Genomic DNA, 23,456 nt, shown 5'->3' on the forward strand with positions numbered 1-23,456 from the left:
CAGTGTGGGACAGAGGCAGAATGTTGGACACTCAAAGGGACCGAAGTTGGGGACAAGGGCTGGGTACAGGGGCTCTAGCTGCAGCGTGCCGAGCTGCTGAGGCCTGGAGGGGCTCCCCGAGCCCACACCTTGTGTAACCCAGGGAACTCTGCGTGGGAGGAAGAGCTCTGGCCATAAGTGACTGGGGTCACCTTTCTGGCCAGCAGGATCAGGGCTCCAGAATTCAAAATGAAAATAATTTGTAGAAGAGGTTAAATGTGATTTTTCCTGTGAGCTTGAGTTTGAGGACTGAGGTTCTTGTCCTCAGGACAGAGAGTAAAGCAGGTCAGTTCCAGAATCACACTGCAGGTGGGTCAGGATAGCTCATGTGCATCACCTGCAGGGCCCGTCCAGGGCTCTGTGTTGAGAAGGATTCTGAGGCAGTCTTTGATCGGGGCGAAGCAAGCTTTCATTATTGGGGAGCTGTAGCGTATTTAAAGTCTGGTTTAATGCTTCCTTTTATAAGCAAGGACACTGAGGCCCAGAGGTTGAAGCCTTTTGCCTAAAGTTGAGGCAGAGATAGAGCCGAGGACTCTTGGCATCAGTGCTCTTTAATTGAAACAATTCAGTGTTTGTTTTGTTTTGTTTTGTATGTTTTTGTTTTGTTTTGTTTTTTCTTATTTGTTTCCTTACTTATGCCAGGCTCTGTGTTAGGTGGTGGGGCAGTTAGAAAGAGTGTAATGCTGTTAACAACTTAACTATTAACTTCCTACCATAATATTTCTAATCCTCTTGAAGCTCTGTGTGACCAGTCTTCCTCTGAGTCAGGGTAGGGTAACCGGATTCAAGCAACCTCACCTGTCCTGTCCTGCACGTGTAATGCATGATCCAAGGTAGGGCCTCCTGGCATTCCATCAGGGACTCAGGTTCTTTCGGTCTGCGGGCTCTGTCACCTTCCATGCCCCCCCCCCCGCCCCCACTGTCTGCTGGCAGAAGGGAGGAGTTTCTGGGTCGGCTGGGGCATATCACTCCCACCCACAGTCCACGGGCCAGAACTGGGAATGTAGGCTGGAGGTGTGAAGACGGGAGACAGAAGGGGGTTTGCAGTCGCCTGGCGTTCCCATTCTAAAGAGGAAGACATGGAGACTCAGATTTAACTAGCTTGCCTGAGCTGACCAGCCAGTGAGAGGCGGAGTCCGAATTTGCTGGGGCTGCCCTAACCAAGTATACAAACTGGGGGCTTCCAGGGCAGGGGTCCATTGTTTCAAAGTCTGGAGGCTAGAAGCCTGAAATCAAAGCTGGCGAGAGCTGTGAGACAACGCGCTTTTGTCGTTGGCAGGATTGGCCCCTTGTGGGGGCCAAGAGAGGAAGCTGCTTGTCTCCTAACTTCTGGTAACCTTGGGCGCTCCGTGGCTTACAGGTAGCTTTCTTGTCGTGTGTTTGGCTGGTCTTCCCTCTGTGTGTGTCCAAATCTCCCCTTTTCTATAAGGACACAGGTCATCTGGGAGTAAGGCCCAGCCCAATGACCACATCTTAACTCCATCATCTGCAGGACCCTCTTTCCCAATAAGGTCACACTCACAGGTCCTGGGGACTAGGACTTCAGCATCTTTTTGGGGGATGCAATTCAACCCACAACAATTCAAACCCAGGTATACTGGAAGGTCGTGAGAAAGGCACGAAGAGTGTGCCTCGAGACGTCCAGAGAGAGTGACGTGTAAGCTGGACGTTGAGGATTGGTGGGGATTCTCTGGGTGGAGGAACAGAAAGGGGCTTTTGGCCAGAGGCCCGGTGTCTGTGCCCTACCACGTGTGGTACACTAAAGGCATGACCTGCATTTTCTTTCTAACCTGGAATCCAGTTGGGGCCCTAATTCGATCTTCCTCTTTTGCGTCTAAATTGCCAAGAGCTGACTGCCCTTAGAGGCAAACAACAAAAAGGATTGAGAACTACTTTGTGATGGGTAATAGGCTATCCCCTAGGGACTCAGAGACTAATAAAAGAGCCCCTACTTCCTGGGAGCTCATAGCTCAGGTAATCACACATTGGGCCTACATGGACATACAACCAATGAAGTCAGCATAAGAAACTCGTAAGTGTGAAGTGAACAGAAGAGAATGGAACCTTACAGCCATTTATGAGAGTTGGCTTGGGGGGACTGAGGAAATCTTGGCAGGCTTCCTGGTAGAGGGGAACTCTGGGTGTTGGGATTTGATAGAGGGCTTGGATATGCAGAGAAAGGAGAGGGGAATGGGATTTTAGATATGGGGAACAGCCTAGCCAGGATTGCTGGAAGCCAGGCTGCTGTTGGAGAACAGTAAAGCCTTGAGCGCCAGCCTGGGACATTGACTCTTATGCCACCCGAGGGCCTGGATGCTTGTGTTCTTCGGAGAGCAGACTGCATGCGAGACCCTACAATTGGAGATGCCCTGGGCTTGGCTAGCATGGCAGCATGCCCTAATCATGCACAGCCTGGGGCCTGCAGAGACCAGCAGGGGTTAGTGCAAATGCCCCCCACCTTCCGAATTCCCAGGTGGATACCATGAGATGACTGCTAGGGTCAAGGTTTGAGCAACTGGATAAGAACAGGACATCAAAAGCAGGCAATCATTGTTCTTGACACAAAGGGGAGGGAGGGGTGTCCCTGCTAAGATCTCAGCCCAGTGGTCTCCCTGCGGGGCCCGGGGATGGTGATGGCACCGGCCACAGACCCAAATTCACAGTTATTAAGTTCAATGACCACCTCTGCATGGTGCAGGGAGGCACCAACCTGCCCTCACTTCTCAGACCTCTTGGCCCCACTGGCCTTCCTCCCTGGCCTTCGGAAGGTGGAAGGGGTGTTGCCCCCCATCTGCTGGGACGGGAAAGGCTCTCCTGTAGGGGAGCAAGGGGAGAGGCAAGGGTAACCCCTCTCAGGGGCCCAGGAGTGAGGCCCAGAGGCCTTAGGCAGGATCGTGGCCTGGGTGCGGGAACCGGGGTCCTAGTCCCAGCCTGGCACTGAGTCATGGAGGGAGCTTGGGCTCAGCGTTGTTCTCAGGGCCTCAGTTGTCCTCTCTAACAAACAGGGAAAGTGACATCTATTGCCGTAATCAAATATTTTGATATTGGATAAGAAAGAGCTTTCAAGACAAATGTTCTGTCTTTTGAGTGTTTTGGAAAATTTATAAGCAATTAAATTCTAGTCTGTCAAAACAAACTTAGTATGGAAGGGATGATTGAGGCCAGTCACCCTCCTCCCCACATCAAAGAGTCCCTGAAATAGGAGGCCTCTGATCTCACCCCATTTGTGTATTGGTTCACAGATCTTTAATTATATGATCAACCAAAAGTCAGCCATTGCCAGTTAAAGGAGTCGTCATAAATCAGAACTTAGGCCTGGTAGACGGACATAGATGCCAACCCCGTGAACCTTTCCAGGAACACACTCATCAAGCAAACGTTCCCGCTTAGGCAAGAAGGGCAGCCCCTTTAAGGACCAGCTCCTCCAGGAAGGCCACCCTCTTGCTTACACCTCTGCATGGGGGGTGTTTGCTCGTGTATCCATGTTCCTCCCAGACTGTGGATGACTCCGGCCTGGGAACCATGTGATTGTTGTCCCCCCAGACCCTGGTACAGGGCCAGGTGGGAATAGGTACCCCTCGAACAGGCAGGAACTCAGGCTCTCTGCCGAGCCCATGTTGTGCGGCCTGCTGCGTCAGGCACTGTGAGAATCCTGAGGAAGGGTCTGGTCATTGCCCCAAGCGTGTGCCCAGGAGGAAAACCAAGAGGGGTCAACAGAGAGAAGCGGTGTGGACAGAGGGTGGGCGCACGAGGGACTCGGGGCACTGGGCCTGTGCTGTGGGGACAGACAGGAGTTAGACAGCTGGGAAGAATGGGAACATTCCAGGGGGAATGACAGACATTCCTCAGAGCCTGGGAAGTGCAGGGTCTCAAGGAAGCATACCCTACTCTGGCCTCCCGCCGGTGGTTTGTACACAGTAGCATCGCCATTCTATAGGTGAGGAAGTTCCGGCTTCACCAGGTCAGATTTTCCACAGTCACGCACAGGGCTGAGTTTGAACTCAGGTGAGTCTAAGGCCCGGGGCCAGCTCCTGGGCAGGCCAGGGGGACCACAGGTCATGGGCAGGGGAGGGGATGGACATGGTCGGTGAGCAGCAGGGAGACGAGGGGGGAGAAGAGACAGGCCAGGGGCATTACGGGCCAAACCCCACAACCAAAGATTGTTCCCCGTCCTCGCTTGCCCTGGGACTTTCAGGCCAGTGGACCAGATCTTGCTCCGCATTGGGCAGATGAGAACACTGAGACTCGGAGTGTGCTTACTGCTGTGCTGCAGATCGCTTAGGATAGGCACTGATGGGATGGGGGAGCCTCCACCAGAATGTCAGCTCAGAGAGTGGGGAGAGGGGGCCAGCTTGCTTTCCACTATACCTCCAGGGCCAGAACATTGCCTGGCTCACAGCAAGAGCTTAGTAAACATTTGCAGAATGCAGAATGAATGAATGAATGAATGAACAAAAGAACTAACAAATGCATGAGTGTGGGAACTGTCCAACCATTGTGCTCGTGTGTGTGTGTGTGTGTGTGTGTGTGTGTGTGTGTGTGTGAGAAGTTGGCAGTGCTGCCCTTAGATCAAGACCCAGATGACCTTAGGAGTTCTAGGAAGGGCACATTCTTCCCCCACAACACACAGAGGGCTACAGGAAGGGAATTTGCTAAGGCCTTGTTCTGTCTTGGGCACTGTGCCAGGCTCTGGGACACTCCCTTATCCAACAAGCAGTGGGAACCGGGCAGCAGGGTCCTAGGCCTTGGGGATACATCAGTGAACGAGACAGTCAAGGTCCCTGTCCTCAGGGAGCTTCCTTCCTAGTTGGGGAACACAGAGAATAAGTCAGAAAGCAAAGACAACCCCAAAACAGGAAGGGAGAGGACTTTTGCTAATTGCTGTGAAAACAACGAAGGAGGGTAAGAGGGATCTGTCTGGGATGTTTTGGAAAGGGGGATGAGGGAAGGCCTCTCTTGACAGGTGCCATTTGTCTTTTTTTTCTTTTTTTCACGAGGTGGGGCCGTCAGCCCGGCAGGGAGATGGAAGTAGGGCACACTGGGGACCAGGCTGGGGTCATCATGGTTGTGTGGGGAGGATCCTGTCGTTGCATGTGGGGGCTGCCCATTGAAGCCATGGGGAGGAGGCCAAAGTCGGGGAGCTGGGGCTCCCCCAGGGTGGGTGCTCGTTGATCCTGGGAGGAGGCATGAGGTGGCCTGGGTGATGGTGAGGGGGTCGCGTTTCAGTAGGGAAGTCCAGCTGCTGTGGTGAGGCTAGGCTGGCCGGTCCAACAGGTGCCGTGGGGGGAAGTCTCCCTGCATGAAGTGGGGTGGGGAGCGGTTGAAGTTGTGGGGGTGTGGCAGCTGGTTGAACTGCGGGTGCTGCTGGTGGGGCGGGATGGGTGCTAGGGGGGTGGCAGCCACTGCATGCGGGAAGGCAGCTGGCGCTGGCCTCTGCCCCACTGCGGCTGCTTGTGCCGGCTGTTCCACCGGTCCTCGAACTGGCTGTTCCAGCTGGGGTCGGGTTGGCTGTTCCAGGGCGCATCACGCTGACTGTTCCAGCCAGGGTCCTCGCGGTGCTCGTCCCCCAGACCCTTGTGACTGTGGCTCCCGGGTGGGCAGTGGGGTGGTCTGCCCCGATGGTATGGGTAGGGGGCCTGCTCAGGAGGCTGCTGTTGCCCCCAGGAGCAATGGGATAAGCTGGTTAAACCATGGGGGCTCGTTAGGCGGGATCTGATTATGGGGGCCGGGGCCCGGGGTGGCCAGCAGCAGCAGGATCCTGGTCTCCAGAGGCACCATACTCAGGAGCCAGGCATTGGGATGGGTGGTGGGTGATGGTGTGGGTGGGTGTGGGGGTTGAAGGTGGGGCAAGCAGTGGTGTGATGGCCTTGACTTCAGCTTCCGTTTGCGGTGTTTGGATTTGCTGCCGCCGCTGCCACTGGGCCAGATTATCAACAAACTCCTTGTGCTGCATCTTGAGGGACTGGCTGTGCAGCTGGAAGGCCAGCTGCACTGGCTGGACCACCGAGGAGGACTCGCTGATGAGCGTCCCCTGGTACTGGCCGAGCCCCAGGCCTGGGCTCTGGAGCTGCTGGGTGACGGCGCCATCAACGTTCCAGAGCTGCAGGATACCTGCGATTGTTCGCTGCTTGTTCTCGTCCACAGCCAAGACGCTGGTGCCATAGAGGGGCACCGGGCCCTTCTGCAGGTGCCCAGCAGCTCCCTGGCCTGCTCGTGCTGGCCATGAGGGAGAGACTTCGCACGTCAGGGCCCAGGGGCGCAGCACGTCACTGATCAGGCGGGTAAGGCGCAGCCGCAGCTCGAAGTGCACCCTGTTGGTTGGGATGCGGTTCTGAAGGTGGCCCGCCATCAGCTCACAGTGTGTGTGTGTGTGTGTGTGTGTGTGTGTGTGTGTGTGTTTCTGTCGGCGGGGGGGGCTTGGCATTGCTACACATCAAGTTCGGCCCGGCCGAGATGGCATCTCTGGTGCCTGTGATGGGCTGCAGCAGGTGGCCAAACTCACTCGTGTCCAGCTGGGTCTCTGCCAGGAGCTTTGCGTCCGCTGCTCCGCCGCACGGGCCACAGCCACCTGACAGGCACCGTTTGAATTGAGTCCTGCTTGGTGCAAATGGACCAGATCAGGAGGATCTGGAGGAAGTTTCTTTCAGGTAGAACATGTGTAAAGGCCCTGAGGCAAGCAGGAGCTTCCATTCTGGAGGAACAGAAGGAAGCTGCTGTGGCTGGAGTCCCAGCGAGTGATTAAGTGGGAGGAGAGAAGGCAGATGGTAGGTGGGACCCATCACGCAGGGCTGTGTGTGGTCGGAGCTTTTGGAAATGCTACAGGAGAGGTTTGGGCAGGCCAGTCACCACATTTGCATGTCGAAGTGTTGGAAAGTTAAGAAGACCCACTCATGAATGATGTAAGTGCACTGAATGCTCAGAAGGAGAAGTAAAGGATGTTGTGGTAGTCACTGTGGGGGACTTGGCTCTGTCAGAGGAGGTGACATTGAGTTGAGATCTTCAGGCAGCGAGGCAGGGACACTGGGGTGCATCATTCCTGCTGGAAGTGGGACAGTGTGGCCGAAACCCACCCAGAAGGGATGCGTCCTATGAGTGAGGTGGGCAGGATGGGCAGAGGGCAGGGCCTCCTGACCATGACGAGGAGACTTATTGGCCCTTGGGGGGGGCCTCTGAGGGCCAAGGGGAGGAGTGACAGGATCAGCAGGGCTCTTTAGAGGGACTGCTCTGGCTGGGAACCGATGGGAGGGGTGGGCGTGACAGCAGGGTACCAGCAGAGGCTCCGGGAGGGTGGGTGGCAGCCAGAGAGCATCACTGTGGACAGATCTGACAGCTTCCTGGGATCCAGTAGGATCTGCAGGTGGGGTTGGTCTGGCAACCTTCCTAAGGAGAAAGGGGACACTCTGGGAGAGGGAAGGAGACCTGAAGCAGGTTGAAAGGTGTCCTGCCACAAAAGATAGGTCTACCCGGAGCCACAGATTGTGATCATATTTGGAATAAGGGTCCTTGTAGATGGAGTTAAGGTACAGGTCTCAAGGTGAGATCATTCTGAATTAGACTGGGCCCTAAATCCAATGACAAGTGTCCTCATAAGAGACAGAAAGACCAAGAAACCTGCCATGTGAAGACAGAGACAGAGATTGGAGGGATGCAGCCACAAGCCAAGGAACGCTGGGAGCTACCAGAAGCTGGAAGAGGCGAGGCGGAATCACCCTCTAGAGACTTCGGAGGGGGCGTGGCCCTGCCGCTATGTTGGTTTCGGGCTTCCGGCCTCCACAGCTGTGGGAGGATGCATTTCTGCTGTGTTAAAAGCCCCCCCAGTTTGTGGTCATTTGCTGCGGCAGCCCCAGGAAACGAATACATTGCCTCCTGAGAAAGCCCAGCTGATACTGCTGCTGTGGCTATAACCCACGGCGGGGATGCCTTTGAGGACTGTGCTCTGTTCCCATTTGGCTGTGCTCCCCCCGTGTGCCCCCCTCCACCTATATTAGAATAAGATTGAATTTTCTAGCTTGGGTTACTAAGCTTTCAGATCTGGAAACTGTGGCCATTAATCAGCTGTCACGGGATGTCGTAAACAAGGGGCTTTAAAAACCATGTTTGCTTTTTAGGCTGATAATACTTGGAGGTGAAGCCGGGAGAGTTATACATAATGCATGCATTTTAATGGGCCACGCACTACAGCCCTCTTTAGTCGGAATGATTCGTTTTAATGTTCAAAATAAATATCAGAGACAATTTGCCAACAAAGCTGATTTTCTCCGCCCGCCATTAACTTAATCTTTATACCTCAGCCTAATGACAGAGGGGCTGGGGGGCGGGAGGGGGCTTTGTATTACAAGTAAGTGGGGAGAAGCAGTCAGTGTGGTCACAAGCCACGGGGTGGCTGACTGCATGTCTCAGTTCGCTCAGGACAGTCCTGCTTTGTGCCCAGTATACTGGAGTCATTACTCTGAATTTGGATCAAGAGGCATTGCCAGTATCCATCTATTTTTGACCTACAAGATAGCAATTTCATATGGTCAAATCTAAACATAGATTCCCCGTTTGTATGGTAAATGATGTCTCACACTAAATATGCCCTTTACTCTATAGGTGGGGAAACTGAGGCCCATAGAAGTCAAGCCCCAGGCACCCCGTGCTCCTGTTCCCAGCCCAGGTGTTTTCCTTTCCGAATGTGTCTGATGCTACCTGCCTCCTCTCAGCCTCAGCTTGTCCAGCTCCTGCCTTTTCTTGTGCCTTAAGCTCCAAGGACTTCTGGGTGCCCCTTAGAAAGGCAAACCTCAGGGGCACACCTTGTTCCTGTCCCCTGCTTCCTGGCGTGATGACTCCTGAGGAAGGGTCAGCAAACCCATCCACCGCCCGCCCTGGCCATGGCACCAGCGTTCCCCCCTTCAGTCTTAATCAGCCAGAGCGTGTACACGGAAATGAGGAATAGATACTGAGCACTCATTAGTCTTACTGACTGACACGTAATTGGAGTAAGGTATGATCCCAGCCTTCTCGAAGCTTACTGAAGGTAGGATGGGAGATAGAGTGATTGTCCCGCCACATAGAGTGGCCGACTCTTTAAGTTCACTTATTCATGTCTCTGTGCCGTTGCGGGGTGGTGGAGGAATTCAGCAAAGCAAGAGGTCTGATTGCGAGCAGGACAGGTCAGGGTGTGGGCTTTGCTGAACAAAGCTGATTTTAAACCCAAAAGTTACCTTGCGAAACAGGGAAGAGTTGCCTCCCCCTGCAGCCCCCAGGGAGATGCCTACCTACTCGAAGGGGGGGGGTGCGCCCATGGTGGGGCAGGTGGGAATGTTTGCCGGAGGGAACTGCTAGGGACGCAGAGGGCAGGAAGCCTGGGCCTTGCCCTGCCCACCTGTCCAGAGTGAGGCCAGGGCCTTGCACGTCTTACTGGAGAGGCAGGGTCCCTCTTCCAGGCTGAGCTGCAGAAGAATAAAGACAGACTTCAGACCCAGTCATTCTTTTCTTTATTCACTTAAGAAATACGAAATCCTCAAGGGCCAGGCGTTCTGTTCAGCATCAGGGCAAATTCACCTAAAGATCAAGGTTTCTGGCTCTCTGGAAAAATCGTAAAACCTGGCTCACAGCCTGGTGTTCTGGCCGCCCTCGCTGGCATCACCTTCGCCGAGCCCAGGTCCCTCCTCTCTGCAGCCTGCCTGGCCCCTGCAGCCACTTGACTTTGAGAACTCTGGTTAGTCTCTGCTTCTTGTAGCCAAACAGAGCATACGATAGGTGCCAACAAAATTCTTCCTGTTTGTTGAATGATACAGACTCTAGATGGTTTTGCTTAAAAGGTCCTGTTCTTCCTTCAACATTTCCACAACTTGGTCCAAGTCCCCCCTCCCTCTCCCCGCACCGAGGGAGCCGCATTGGGGAAGGACCCTGATGGACTGACACCCGCTTCAGGGATGCTAGAACTGGGTGCATGGCATGGTGGGCACGGCTGCTTTGGTGAGAGTGCAGACTTGCCACCTGGAGGGCGACGGGGCCGCATCTATCGGAATTTGAAAAGCCCACGCCCTTTGATGCAGCTGCTTCAGGGCCACATTCCACAGATGTGTTTGGAAAAGTGTACTGAGATAATAGGACACAGCAACTAGGAGCCACCAACATGTCCATCAGGGGGCTGAGGCCAGAAGACGCAGCGCTTCCGTGCCAAGTGGCTGCAGGAGAGAATGGAGGAGCTGTTTTTGTGCTGATGTGGAGAGATTCAGAGATGCATTTTCAGCAAAATAAAGCAAGGAGCAGAGCAATGTATATATGAACACATTTGTGTGTATAAAAAAGGAAGTTTGAAAGCATGGCCTTTGGCACAGCCCACCTGAGCGTGAGTGCCTGCTCTGCCGCTCACCAGCCATGTGACTTAGAAAGTCACTTAACCTCTCTGGGTTTAGTTACCTCAGCTGTCAAATGGAGCTAATAATAGCTCCTGATCATAGTGTTGTTGTGAGGATTCACCGTGTTAAAACATAAGGCATGAACAGGACTGGGCCCAGAGTAAGTCCTCATTAACTAGATTATTATGCTTAGATAATTTTTTTTTTCCCCTGGAAGAACACACAAAATGTTAGCAGGGGCTAGTTTGGATCTTGGGGGGGGGGTCTGTGTGGGAGGTAAGCCTTTTTTTATTTCCTACCTTTATGAACGGTTCAAAATTTTTGTCAGAGCCATTTTTACTTCTATTTCAGAATCGGTTACACACACACACACACACACACACACAGAAGGAAGCTCTTGCTGTCTGGAGTAAAGTAGGAGCTGGGAGAGTTAACTGAACAGGTTATAAGGATCATCCAAACAAAAGGGACAGGGATGATCATTCTGGGTGGAAGAACCAGCGTATGCAAATGTCCTGAGGCAGGAAAGCTAATAGGGAGGGTGTGGGGTCAGGTTTTAGAGACACAGAGGAGCAGAGGGTCCTTAAAAGTGCTTACGGCGGGCCCAGACCTCATGCACTTGGACTCATGTATGTTCTCAGGCGATAATGAATAGGTGATATACTTTTTAGCTGGATATGAGATTGCAACATTTCCATTTCCCAGGTTAGAAAACAGAGGCACAGAGTAGTCAAATGACTTGCCCAAGATCTCACATCCAGTTAGGGGCACAGAGGATCTCTTAACTCCTGGCGTCATCTTGTTCTGCTACGCAGTACGGGCTTCATCAGTTCCACCAGAGAGTGTCTCAGGACAAGGTTTGGCGAACTGAGGCTTGGAGGACAGATTACTTGTTAATTTCTTTATAGTTGGCCTCACGACTTGGCCACTGGCTCGAGGAAGGCAGGCTCTAGGACCTGTGTGTTGTTGACTAGCACGCCTCAGCGCTCAGGACAGTTTCTGGTACATGGTAGGTACACAGTAAGCGTTAGTTGAAGGCATGAATAAATAAGGTCACGTGGGAAGCTAGGGACAGTCGAATCAGAGACCCAGGTCTCTGGACCCCCAAGCTGGCCTCCACCCATCACACCAGGATAGCGCCCGAGTGTTGTTGTTGGTTGAATTTTTTCCCTTCACCCCCTCCAAAAAGGGAGCTATGTTGCAATCCTAGCCCCCGGTACCTGGCAATGTGGAAATCAGGGTCTTTGGAGATGGAAGCTAATTAAGATGAAGTCCTGCTGGATTAGGGTGAGGCCATAGTGGACGAGGAGGGGCCGTAGATCCGATGTCTGGTGTCGTTATAAGGAGAGAGAGAGTTGAAGACACGGGGGTGCACAGGGATGACTTCCACGTGGAGGTTGAGGTGATGGTGTGGTTGTGTTGCTGGAAGCCAAGGGAGCCCGGGGACTGGTGGGCATGACCAGAAGCCAGCAGAAGCCAAGGTTCTTCCTTAGAGCCTTGCAGGGAACAAAGCCCTGCCAATACCTTGATTTCAGACTCATGGCCCCAGAACTCTACGAGAGAATACATTTCTGTTGTTTGAAACCACCTGGCTTGTGACCCTCCTGCATGCTGGGAGCTAGTTCCGGCATGGCCCTGGTACGGTACAGAGTCTGAGAGCAGGGCCTGGGTCCTGGGGTGTGGGCTGCCCTCCATGAGTGACTGAATGAAGGCACGCACGTATATTGGGGTGGTCTGGCCCAGCCCTTTCACGAAGCCCGGAGAAGGCAGGCGCTTGGACTAGGCTGCACACCTGCTGGGCCTGGGGCCAGCAACGAGCAGAGGGTGAGAAGGTGTCAGCCGGATGAATGATCTAGTTGCCTTACCCGACGCGGGGCTCTGGGCTAGCCCGCCTCTGCGGGACCCCTTCCTTCCTGACCAGACCAAGTGGTGCTGGCTGGGGTGGAGCGTCCAGAGAGAGAGGCAGCAACTCGATTTGTAGGGATGGGTCATCTTTCCGTGACCGGTTGCGTCACTTACCATGGCCCCCACGGATGATACAGATGGTGTCCCCCACTGCCTGCAGCCAGCTTGCTCCCCACACCTTCACCGAACCCTCAGACAGGGAGGTGGGCCACAATAGGGCCTCTCGGAAGCCCTTCCCCTCCCCGCCACCCCAGGTGAGAGGCCCTGATGCTGCACACATTGACTGTGTGTCCTTGGGCCAGTCCCTTCCCTTTGCTGTGCCTCAGTTTCTCCGCTCCAGCCTAAGTGCTTCAGTGCTGCTTTAGGAGTGGGAGGGGGGATAGTGTGATGGTGAGCAGAGCCAGACGAAGAGCCCCAGAGCCTGGGTCCAAGTCCTGCTCCAGCTCTGACCAGCTGTGTGACCTGGGGGCCGGCTGCTCAGCCCTCTGAGCCTCAGGCTCCTTGCCAGTCAGATGAGGCAAGGAATCCAGCCTCCTTCTCATCCAGGTGGGGACTGAATGACATCGTGCATGGCAAGTACCTGGCATGGTGCCTAGCATGTACGTGTTCCAGAAGTGCGGCCATTGCTTTTTCACCTTTCCAGTGTCATTGCCCTCATCCTGGTGCCAGGAGCTCCAAAGATAAAAGTGTATCGTACCGCTGGAGCAGCTCATTCCCAAGCCCAAACACGTGCTGTCTCTGGCCTGCCCGCCCTTCAAGGCCCGGCCACACTGGCCTGCCCTGCTTCTCAGAATCCCTTGGATTGAGTGCTCTTTCCTCTGGGTGTCCCTGCGGGCCTGGTGCCCTGTGGTGTCGGCCCTCCCTCCCTTGGGTTCCATCTGCTCTTGCTCCATCACTGTCGGGGCCTTCCCCTCTCTCTCTGTGCGCCCTGTCCAGCACAGGTGCTCTTGTCTCTCCCCGGCTTCGGTTCGCCAGTGGCACCGAGTGCCTGGACCAGGCCCTTTACCTCCCCAGCCCCAGGAGGTGATCAGCCCCATTCTTCAGGGACGGGGAACTGAGATCGAGAGGGTTGAAATGCTGCGTTCGATTCCCAGCTCTGCCACTCCCCACCTCTGGGGCCTGGGGCAAGTGACCTCCCATCTCTGAGCCTCAGTGTCCTCTTCTGTGCAATGGGCATGGTGCCCGCGGCCCCTGCCTGGCAGGGTTGTGGGGGTCAGGTGCCTTGCTGTCCGAAAGCAGCTTCTCAGGGCTGCCAGTTAGCTGCGGCTATTGTGGGACTCTGATTGCTGTGATTACTGACTCCCCCAGGGCCACACAGCACATAGGAGTGGGGCCTCCTGGCTGGAATGGGTCGCCTGATGCCCCTGCGTCCAGCCAGTTTGCCTCTGAGGGTCTCCCCTCACCACTGAGGTGGGCCCAGCAGGCAGAGTTTACAAATGGGTCGCGTGCTGGGATTTCCCCGAGGGCCAAGGAAAGCTCAGTGGGAGTCGGCAGTGCCGTGGAGAAGGAGGCAGGTGAGTGGGGGGGTAATGCTGGGATGTAGGAGTCTCCTGTCTCCCTAAGGGACCTTAATATCATCCCTTGCTTCTGCCCCGCTTCCCTGTGTCTCTCTAAGCAGATGTGCTCTCGGGGATCTCATGGGACTGGCTGGCCCCCTTGAGTTGCCCTCCCTCAGGGGAGCTCCTGGGAGCGAGTCCAGAGGGTGGAGCATGAAGTGGTCCCTCTGCTCCCTCCACAGCCTTCGCTCTACTTTCTGCAAGGTGATAGCTGGCTGCGGAAGAGCATAGCTCAAGTCACACGATGTGGGGCAGCCAGGAGGGAGAGCCTCTGACCGCCCCGCCACCCCAACAGCTTGCTGTGTGACCTCAGGCAGAGCACCTCACCCCTCTGAATTTCAGTCTCCTTACCTGGAAATAAGGGGCTTAGGACTCCAGCTCCAAGAAACTATGAAAATTCTCTTCCTCTTGATCAGGAAAGCAAAATGGAGTTTTCCACTCAAAGTTGTTGCTGTTACTGTTATGTGTGTGTTTGCCTAGAATGCCACCTTCCCTCCTTTGCTCAGGGAGGGCTCACTTCAGGTATGTCTTCTTCCTCCAGGAAGCCTTCCTTGACCACCCTTCCTGGTTGGGTTGGGGCCTCTCCTCTGGGTACTCACAACCTTGGGCTTCCCTCTATCAAAACATTCATCTCTCTTTGGTGCAACCGGTTTTGCCCGAGTTGGGAGGATCCTGGGGGCAGGCGTTGAATGTCCTACATCTTGGAATTTCCATCCCTAGCCCAGACCCTGGTCAGAGAAGACCTCACTCAGTATTAGTTGAACTGCCCTGCCATTAGAGAACGGGAGGAGATTCTGAACTTTTGGATCAGGGCGTTTTCCTGGGGGCGCAGGGGGAGTGGGAGACCCTGCTTTCTGGGTCTGTGAGGCCTCTCCTCGAAGACTCTACACGACAGACCTGGATGGGTGTGCAGAAGGAGAGGGGCGAGCCGCTCCCCAGCTGAGAGTGGTGAGATTTCACTTGCATTTCCCAGCCCCGTCATGTCTGTGCGTCTTGCCGGAGGCCTCGGGATGCCCTGCTGCGTCCTGCTCTGTGCTCCGGGCCTCGGGAGCACGGCTGGCGCAGGCGGGGGCGGCTGGCGTGGCCTCCCTGATCCCCCCTTTCATCCCGGCCGCTGTGAACACGCTGCCCTGCGCCCTTGGCCCTCTGCACGCAAAGCTTCACAGAAGCCGCTCAGCAGGAGCGGGCGCTGCTCTGACCCCGCTAGTCTCTTAAACTCTCGGAAAGGAGAAAGACTGTGACGGGAGTGTCTTCTGTCAGATTTACATTTTTTTTAATGCCAACTACTGCTCCATGGGTTTCAAAATGGGAAACCCAGGCTCCTCGGCGAGGATCAAGCTTAGGGAGCGACTCCAGTGCCCACTTCTTTCTCCACTCCTTGCTCTGGGCCCAGGGGCCCCTGCCTGCCCCACTGCGCGGAGACAGGAGCCACCAGGCCAGCCTGGGGGAGGCTCCTGTCTCCTCTCCCCACCTGCTCTGGCTCCCCCATAGTCCTTGTCCTGCACCACAGCACGCTCCTGCCTCTGGATCCTGGGGGTCCTGCCTCCTGCCTAGCATCTCTCTCCTCTCCTAACTCCTGACAGCGTCCCTACCAACATCCTAGCTGGGAGTATTGCTCTGCCCACCCTTAGAGTCCATCTGTCGAGCCTGGAGTCAAGAAAATACAAAGGCTTGGAGCCTGATGGATCTGGTTGTAAAGCCTAGCTTTCTAGTGGTTAGCTTCACCTTCCCTGGGCTGCAGGATCCCCCCCCCCCCCCCCGAATGTAAGGATAGAAGCGTCCACCTTGGAGAGTGGCTTGGAGAAGGCGGGGCTTAGCATGTGTGACTTGCTTCACGGTGAGCACAAGGGCAGCTCTGCTCAAAGCCTGGCCCGGGACCAGCACCGTCCTCACACTATTGATTACAGAATTTGAGAGAAAGAATTAGAAACTTGTTCAGCAACATAGCATTACCATGACATTTTAACTTGTTTTATAAAAGTTTCTTTAACAGATTAGAGAATGAACTGATTGGAAATGAAACGTGTGTGTTTTCACACTGAGTTTGAGAAGCTTTGACTCAGCATGGAAGAAATCTCAAGAAATAGTGTCTATTTTCATTTATTTGTTTATTTGTCCATCAATCTGCCCATCAATTCATCCTTCGATCCATCCATTCTTCTATGCATGCATGCATGCATCCATCCATCTCTCCATTCATCCATCCATCCATCCATCCATCCATCCATCCATCTCTCCATTCATCCATCCATCCATCCATTCATCCGTCCGTCCATCATGAATTAAGCCTTCATTACGATGATCAGAAGAGGTAAATTGACTCCTGGCCATGACTCCTCATTTACTGAGTCTCTTTAGGGCAAGCAAGAGAGGGGATATGTCCCCTGAATTCCCTCAGGGGCTGGGGAGAAGCAAGTTTGCTTAACAAAGCTCAGGTAACTAGACTCACATTACATTTTATTTGGGAGTGAGCAGCGTAGGCCCAGAGAAGCCCTCCCCCAATTCCCATCACTTGGCCTGGCTTGGTATTTGCCTTCTTTTGTGATAGGGAAACCTGGGCAGGACTTTAAGTCTGTCCTTCATCTTCTTAAGAGTCAAAGTCAGGAGGTTGCTCCCTCCCCCTCAAACCCCCCCAGCCTAATTTCCTTTTATTATGGCAACTGGGAAAATGACAAGTAATTGCTTGAAGATGCTAGAAAGATTGCATTTTGTTTTGCAACTATCAGCTTGAAAATAATGTTTAAGAGATTATGAATGGGTGATTAACTATTTTTTCCATTACTTCCCTCTCGAAATCAAAACCACAACAATTGTGATATGCACAGTAAAATGGAGGCCCCGTCCTCTAAAACCAGGCAGGAAAACAAGGAGCCAGTGAACCTTCGGGGGAGAAACCCTACCTCTCAGGCCGTGGAGAAGCCTGGGCTGGGCGAGGTGCGGAGACAGATCTGGTCTCCCCGTTCTAGCTTCTTGGCATCGCCCCCGCCCTCCTCGCTCCTTAGAACAACAGCAGTGATGGGGTCTGCAGTCAAATTTGCTATTTACTGCCTTTCCTGAGTCAGTTTGTTTTGGGTGAAAACAGTCTCTGATGTGGCTCTATTGCGCCATTTCAGCGGGTGTTTATCATTTAAAAGGAACAATTTTAATACCTACATTTGCCTTACAGTATGAGCCATAAATGTGATTTAGACTTCCCTTTATAATAGACTCTTACAAGCGGTTGCCTAGACTCCAGAAAACCATTCCTCCAAGTGGTGGCCATGAAAATGAACGGGCTTTTCCTTCTTTTACGGAAGTTTCCCTTTTTAATACCTCTTGAAATTATTGAACGAAAGCTGGGTAAATGGGCTGATTTGTGCGTCTTCCTTGCTGGGAATCTGGAGCTGCAGGGGTGCCTTGGGAGAGAAGGAGTTTTGGGGGGGAGCTGCTGCATTGGCGTCTGGGGGTGCTGTTTGTGCTCCCCTCTGGGTCTCCCCTCTCTGGACCCCAGCTTCCTCCTTGGTAGCAGGTTGGTGTTGACGATAATAAGCATCCCTTACATCCGTGCCACTCAGAGTGAGGTCTGTGGGCTTGACAGCATCAGTACACCTGAGAACTTGCTAGAAATGCAGATTCCCTGGCTCTGTCCAGACCTACTGAACTGGAACCTCTGGGGGGGGGTGCCTGTTACTCCATTTTTACTAGCCCTCCAGATGGTTCTGATGCGTGCCGAAGTTTGAGAAGCTCTGAGTTTTTAGGAGCAGAGCCCGGGGGCCCGGCTCATGATCAGAGTGAGCCACTAAAGCAATTCATGGGCTCCCCTTAGCCACACGGGGAGGTCCTGGGAAGCTGGAGGCCCTCCGTGTGCTTAGGACCCAAACTGGCTTATGACAAAAATAGCAGGTCCAGCCTTGGACACCACCAACCAACGTTGGACGTTGACGGACAGGGGTGAGTGTCTTGAGATGACGAGGAGGATGGTGACAAGTGTAGAAGATAGGACTTTGTCCTGTTCATTCAGAAGGGCCCACTAGCTACCCATCGGTGTCCGAGACCCTCTGGCACAGCACAATGCCTCAGGGATGGGCACGGGCATGTACGGCCAGGGAAGAGAAAGAAGCCACATGGGAGCCGCGGACACCTGGGGACTGTCTTCCAGTCACTGGCGGGCTGGACCGTGGAAATTGAAGTTGCCATCTCTGCAGTTTCAGAGATGCCTCCGGGGGAAAGGAGGCATGGGTGAGAGTGAGCGCTCCGTCACCAGAGGCATGCAGGCCCAAGCAGAGGAGCGAGATCCTGCTTGCCATCCAGTGCTCTCCGACACCGGGAGGGGTCCCTTTCTGTCCCAATATTCCGGGTCCTGTGCCTTTTGTTCCAGCTGCTGCTGACCTTTTTGTGGCCCTCCTTCCGCAACGGGGGAAGGCGGTAACCTCGCGAATGAGGAAAGCCCTCCTGTGTGGAGAGGCTACTTCCTGCTGAGAAATGCCTCCATTTGGGGGAAAAATGGGATTAATTTTTAGCGGAAGCAGCAGTGGCTGATCGCGCAGTTTTCAAATTGTTGACTATGATATTAAGTAACAGGCAGACTCCTGTCCAATGGATGTTATTAAAATTAACTGTTTTAGCACTACATTTAGAATCAAAACCAATCTGTCACTCCTAAATTGGTTTCTTTCAACTGCTATTTGCGGGTAAAATGAACAGTTTTAACAATTACATCTCCAGTGCAAATCATAAACTTGATTTACAGGAAAACACTTAATTTACTGCATTTGACTATGCACCAGAGCTGCCAATTATCTGACTGTAAATTTCCCTGCTTGGTTATTTGCTTCTTAAACAGCAGCCTTGGTCCCCTTGCCTCACTCACCTGTGGGCCCAAGGCTCTACCTAGGGTCGTACACCCCGATTTGGGGTTTTGTCTGTGATAAGCTGGGGGCTTAACAGTAAACAGGGCTCTCTATGGAGCGGGGTCTCCGAGGACCCTCTTTCCCGTGCTGGTTCATGGTATAAAAACCTGAGTGGGATATCACTGCTATTTAGTGCCATCTGGGCTAGCCATTAAGGAGGGAAAATCAGAGTGTGTTTGGCGAGGAGCCATAAGCGTGCAGTGATGGCTGAATCTCCCACAGTTCTTGCCTTCAATGAGTTCACAGTCTAATAGGAAAGACATGTGCGAGATCACGCCTCTCTGTCATATAATACATCACCCCCTTAGTTGTTGGCTGCTGATGAGCTCCAGGGCTGGGACCCACGGAGCGGCGATAGTTCTGCTCAGCCGCATGGAGGCAGGGGAGACGGCATGCAGGAGCTTTGCAGAGCTTCCGTTTGCACTGGGTCTTGAGGGTGAATAGGAGTTTTTCAGGTAGAGGAGAGGGCATTCCAGGTCCAGGGAACAGCATCGGCCAGGTCCTGTAGACATGGTACTTTCGGTGAGGGACTGTGTGGTCTGACCTAGGAGGAGGGGAAGGGGCAGCAAAAGTGGGTGGGTGCCATGGCCCCTTGGAAAGGTAGGTTGGAGCCAGGACTCACCTTGTAAGGAGTTTAAAGTCTCTCTGCTTTCCTAGCTAAGCAAATGGAAGTCCACGACACTGAAATGATTCCTGCGAAGTCGGGAGGGATTCTGAACGCCACCGAGAAGTTACAGGATGGAGGAGGTTTTCCTGGTATTTTGAGAAGTCGGGAAGCATATGCAAACCACATGCAAATTAGATGCCAGCCGACACCTGCTCTGCGCTGTGCTTGGGCGGCTTTCTGCTGCAGGGAAGGTCCTGTGTGCTTTAACAAAGGTGAGAGAGATGTCTCCTGGTAGCCTGGGCTGAGCTAAGGGACACGTATGAGGCTGCTTAGGAGGAAAACTGCCCCACGACTTTCCCTGCCAGCGGCCTTTCTGTTGGAGGGAGTGTCCCACTGGGAGAGGGAAGGCCCAGTGGCTAGGGCCTCAAAGGGCAGGGGGAAGCCTCCAAGGTGGCCACGTGCAGGGAGCCCAGTCTTAGGATTTCGAGGACTTGGTTTTCAAAGATGCCAAAAGATTGGCATGGGAGGCTGGCCTGGCAGGGCTGGGATTCTCATCCCTTCTGCACACCCAGTCCTCTGGGCAGCATTGCCTTAGAAAGGGACCAGTGGGATTTAGAGCATCTTCCAGAACTAACGTCCTATGGTTTGAGGGTCTGTGGCCTTCTGCTGATTGTTCAGCTCTGACTCCACTTGGGCCCCAGAGGGGTGATTACTGACTTGGTGGTGGTGACGCTGATTCTGCTCACCGGGGACTTGGGGCCCAGCCTACTGCCCCACTACACCCTGAGCCAAGCTGAGGAGCTGCCGTGGGTAGAGGGTTCAGGGTCCACCGAGAACAGCGAGTCAAAGCTGGGGACATGACTCAAAGGAGTTTTCTATCCAAAGCTCTGTTTTCCTCAGGGGTTGTCGTGGCCTCACACAAGGTGGGGGTGGGGGTGGGGGTCAGTTCCTGGCCCCTGGAAGCTTCCAGGGCTGACTCTTCCCACTGTGCTGTGTGACCTTGGACAAGTCCCCTCCACAGTATTCCTCGCACCTCAGAACCAGCCCAGATGTTCCACAGGAGAAGCCTTCCCTGGGGAGAGTCAGCCCATCCTGACCCAGGGAAAGGGAGAGCTGAGCTGTTTCGGGGCAGAGGCTGCTGGACAAGCATTTTGAAGGGCTGGGGATGGCACAGGTGTCCCAGCCTTCAGAACAACACTGCAGCCTCGGGTCCCTGCTGTCATCTAGAGGGAGGCTGGCTGAGGCTCGTGGTGAGGCTTGCTGCCCTTGTGGGTCCTAGCGGCCCCGTGGGGGCGGCTGACAGTTTGTTTTGCACGTCCCACTCTCTCCCCCATCTCTCTCTGAACCCCTCCCTGTTTATTTTCCTGGCATGGCATGCCTGACTCATCCTCCAGGTCTGGCTCTTTCTGTGCTCTCTGTCTTGAATTGTCTGCATCCTGCTGTCCTCCTCCCTCTGCTCCTGCCTGCCTCTCTGACTCCTTGCGGGGCTGCTCTCCCTCCATTTTCCTCCCCTTGCCTGGGTCTGGAAGTCGGCTTCCCTGTCCCCTTCTCTCTGCCTCAGCACCTCCCGTCTCCCCATCTGCATTCACTCCCTCCGCCCCCGCTCCCCTCACCCAGTTCCTGAGTCCTGAGCACTTTGAGGGAAACTGAGGAAGGGTCTCTTCCGAGGCTGGAGGGGCACAAGGGGAGAGGATGGAGAACAGCCAGCCTTCAGCAGGTGGCACTGTTGGGTGACTTTTGCTTGTGAAACCTTCTAACACTGAAAAAACACACTGGAATCTATTGGCATTTGAGAGACGCCTTCTTTTTTTTTTTAAATAAAAATAATGACTCTCATTTCCCGGGCATCATTAAACAAGGTGCAGTGTGTGTGTGTGTGTGTGTGTGTGTGTGTGTGTGTTATGAGGATGTATGAATGCAGATATCTGCACATGAGTCCGTGGGGCTAGAAGTGTATGGGTGTGTGTGTGTGATCACGTGCCCAGACCGTGAATGTCTGTGTCTATGTGTAAGAATGCTAGAACGTGTGCCTGGGGGAGTGTTTGCATGCCTCCAGGTGAACGTGGGTTTTCCAGTATGGACCAGCGTGGACCAACATGAGGCGTGTCTCTACCGGCGCACCTGTCCATGCTGGACACCCCGGTCTGTGCCTATGTGTGTGTGTGGCTGCAGGCGTGTTGACCGTGTGGAGGCAGGTTGGTGGGGGAGCGCAGGGTGGTGTGTCTGTGTTTTCACACATGCCCTCACTGGCAGCGGCTTAGTGGAGTGGGCAAGCAGGAGAGCCAGGGAATCAGGCCTCCAGGTTTAAATTCGGTGTGAATTTACAGCTGTGTGATTTTGACTGAGTCACTTCACATCTTTGAGCTTCAGATCCTTCATCCGCGCAATGAGCTGATAGCAGCATCTACCTCTCTGGATACCTGGGAGGATGAAATAGGACCATCAAGGTCAAGGGCCTGGCACGGCCCCGGGCACGGTTGGCCCAGGGGGTACAGAGCCGCGATGAGGGTTGGCAGCGCACGGCCTCCTCTGTCAGCTCCACAGGCCAGCGGGGCTTAGAGGCCTGGGGTGGGGCGGGGGCGTCCTGCGGGCCTCTGAGGTCTGAGAGGGCACACGGTGTCCTGGCTCTGCCGGATAGACCGGGGCTGGAATGAGCCCCACAGTGGTGGGGCTGGAGAGGCAAGAGCTGGAAGGGACCTCAGAGTTCATCATTTCATTTTCTCATTCAGCAGAAGGAGAGAGGGCAGATCAGAGGAGCCGGTGCTGAGTCAGGGCGTGGCAGGCAAGCTCCCGACTCGTAGGCAGTGTCTGCGGGCACTAAAGCCGGCTGGCCCCTGGCTGGGGCCCAGAGGCAGAGCAGAAGGGCGCGGTGCACCTGAGCTGCTCGTCACCCTGATGCTCGCCCCCTTGTCTCTGTCTTCCCTCTTCCTCGTCTCTTTGTGATGACCTTCTCTCTTAAGACTGAGAGAGGAGGGAGGGAGACATCTGTTCTGGTTATGTACTCATGTGTGACAATTATCCCCCAACTCAGTGGCTTCGAGAATGTGTTCTTTTGGTGCCTAATCCTGTGGGTTGACTGGGCTCTGCTGGGCAGTTCTCACGTGGGGGCTCATGGCATGGGCTGGGCTGGAGTCACCTGAGGGATGGCCACTTGCCTCCCATGCCTGGTCCCTCAGTGTCCTTGGCCTCTCTCTGAGCAGTGTCTCCTCCTCCAGGGCCTTTTGCATGACTTGGGCCTCTCCCAGCACGGTGGGCTCAGGGTGGTTGCACTTTTAACATGGCTGCTGCCTCCCAGGACATGGAAAGTGGAGGCAACTGGGCTAGGTAAGGGCTGGGCTACATCTTGAACTGGCGGTGCCATTTTGCCACGTTCTATTGGACAGAGACCACCCAGACTCAAGAAGGGAGCAAAACAGAACCCGCTTTCTCATGAAAGAGGACAAGGTCATTTTGTCAGAGAGCCTGGCAGATGGGGATGGTGTCGTGGGCATCTTCGAAAGTGCTACCTGCCACAGCATCCTAATAACATGGGAAGATGACTAGCAAATTCCAGTGTTAAGAGCATTTCTTCTCCATCCTTTTCAATCCTCTCAACACCTCCTTTGGCACATCTGTCCTGGCCTCTTCACTTGCTGTGTGACCTTGGGCAGCTTTCTTGACTTCTCTGTGTCAATTTGCATGTGTGAAATAGAGTGATCGTGGAAGAGCTCCCTGCAAGGGGTTGTAAAGCATGGCCTGGCACACGATAAAACCTCAGATATCCTTCTTGTCCCCACACAGATGAGGAAACAGCCTCAGAAAAGTTAAGGGACTTACCCAGGGCCACACAGTTTGGAATGCCAGAGCTGGGCCCGGAACACCCACATTCTCCCTCCCAGTTCCTCATTCTGTTCCCTTGGAGGCCCTGTGCTGTCAGGAGAAGGGTCGGAGGGGCTGGAGAGGCGGAAACAATACAAGGATGAGAGGTTGGAGGGATGTCGGCCTGTCTCAAGTTCTCAGTTACGTGTGCTGGGACTCCTAGGCTCATATTGCTGTCCACTGGCTTCATTGCAGGGCTTTCTTTTTTTTTTTTTTAATTTTATTTTATTATATTATGTTAATCACCATACAGTAC

At 54.1% G+C, this 23,456-nt stretch overlaps 1 pseudogene; it reads right to left on the reverse strand.

Annotated features, from left to right (window-relative positions):
* Positions 1-2,755: 2,755 nt before the first annotated feature.
* LOC105237249 overlaps positions 2,756-23,456 on the reverse strand; it is a 38,774-nt pseudogene continuing 18,073 nt past the window's right edge.

Source organism: Ailuropoda melanoleuca, chromosome 6 (assembly GCF_002007445.2).
Source record: "Ailuropoda melanoleuca isolate Jingjing chromosome 6, ASM200744v2, whole genome shotgun sequence".
In the NCBI taxonomy this organism is placed as follows: domain Eukaryota; kingdom Metazoa; phylum Chordata; class Mammalia; order Carnivora; family Ursidae; genus Ailuropoda; species Ailuropoda melanoleuca.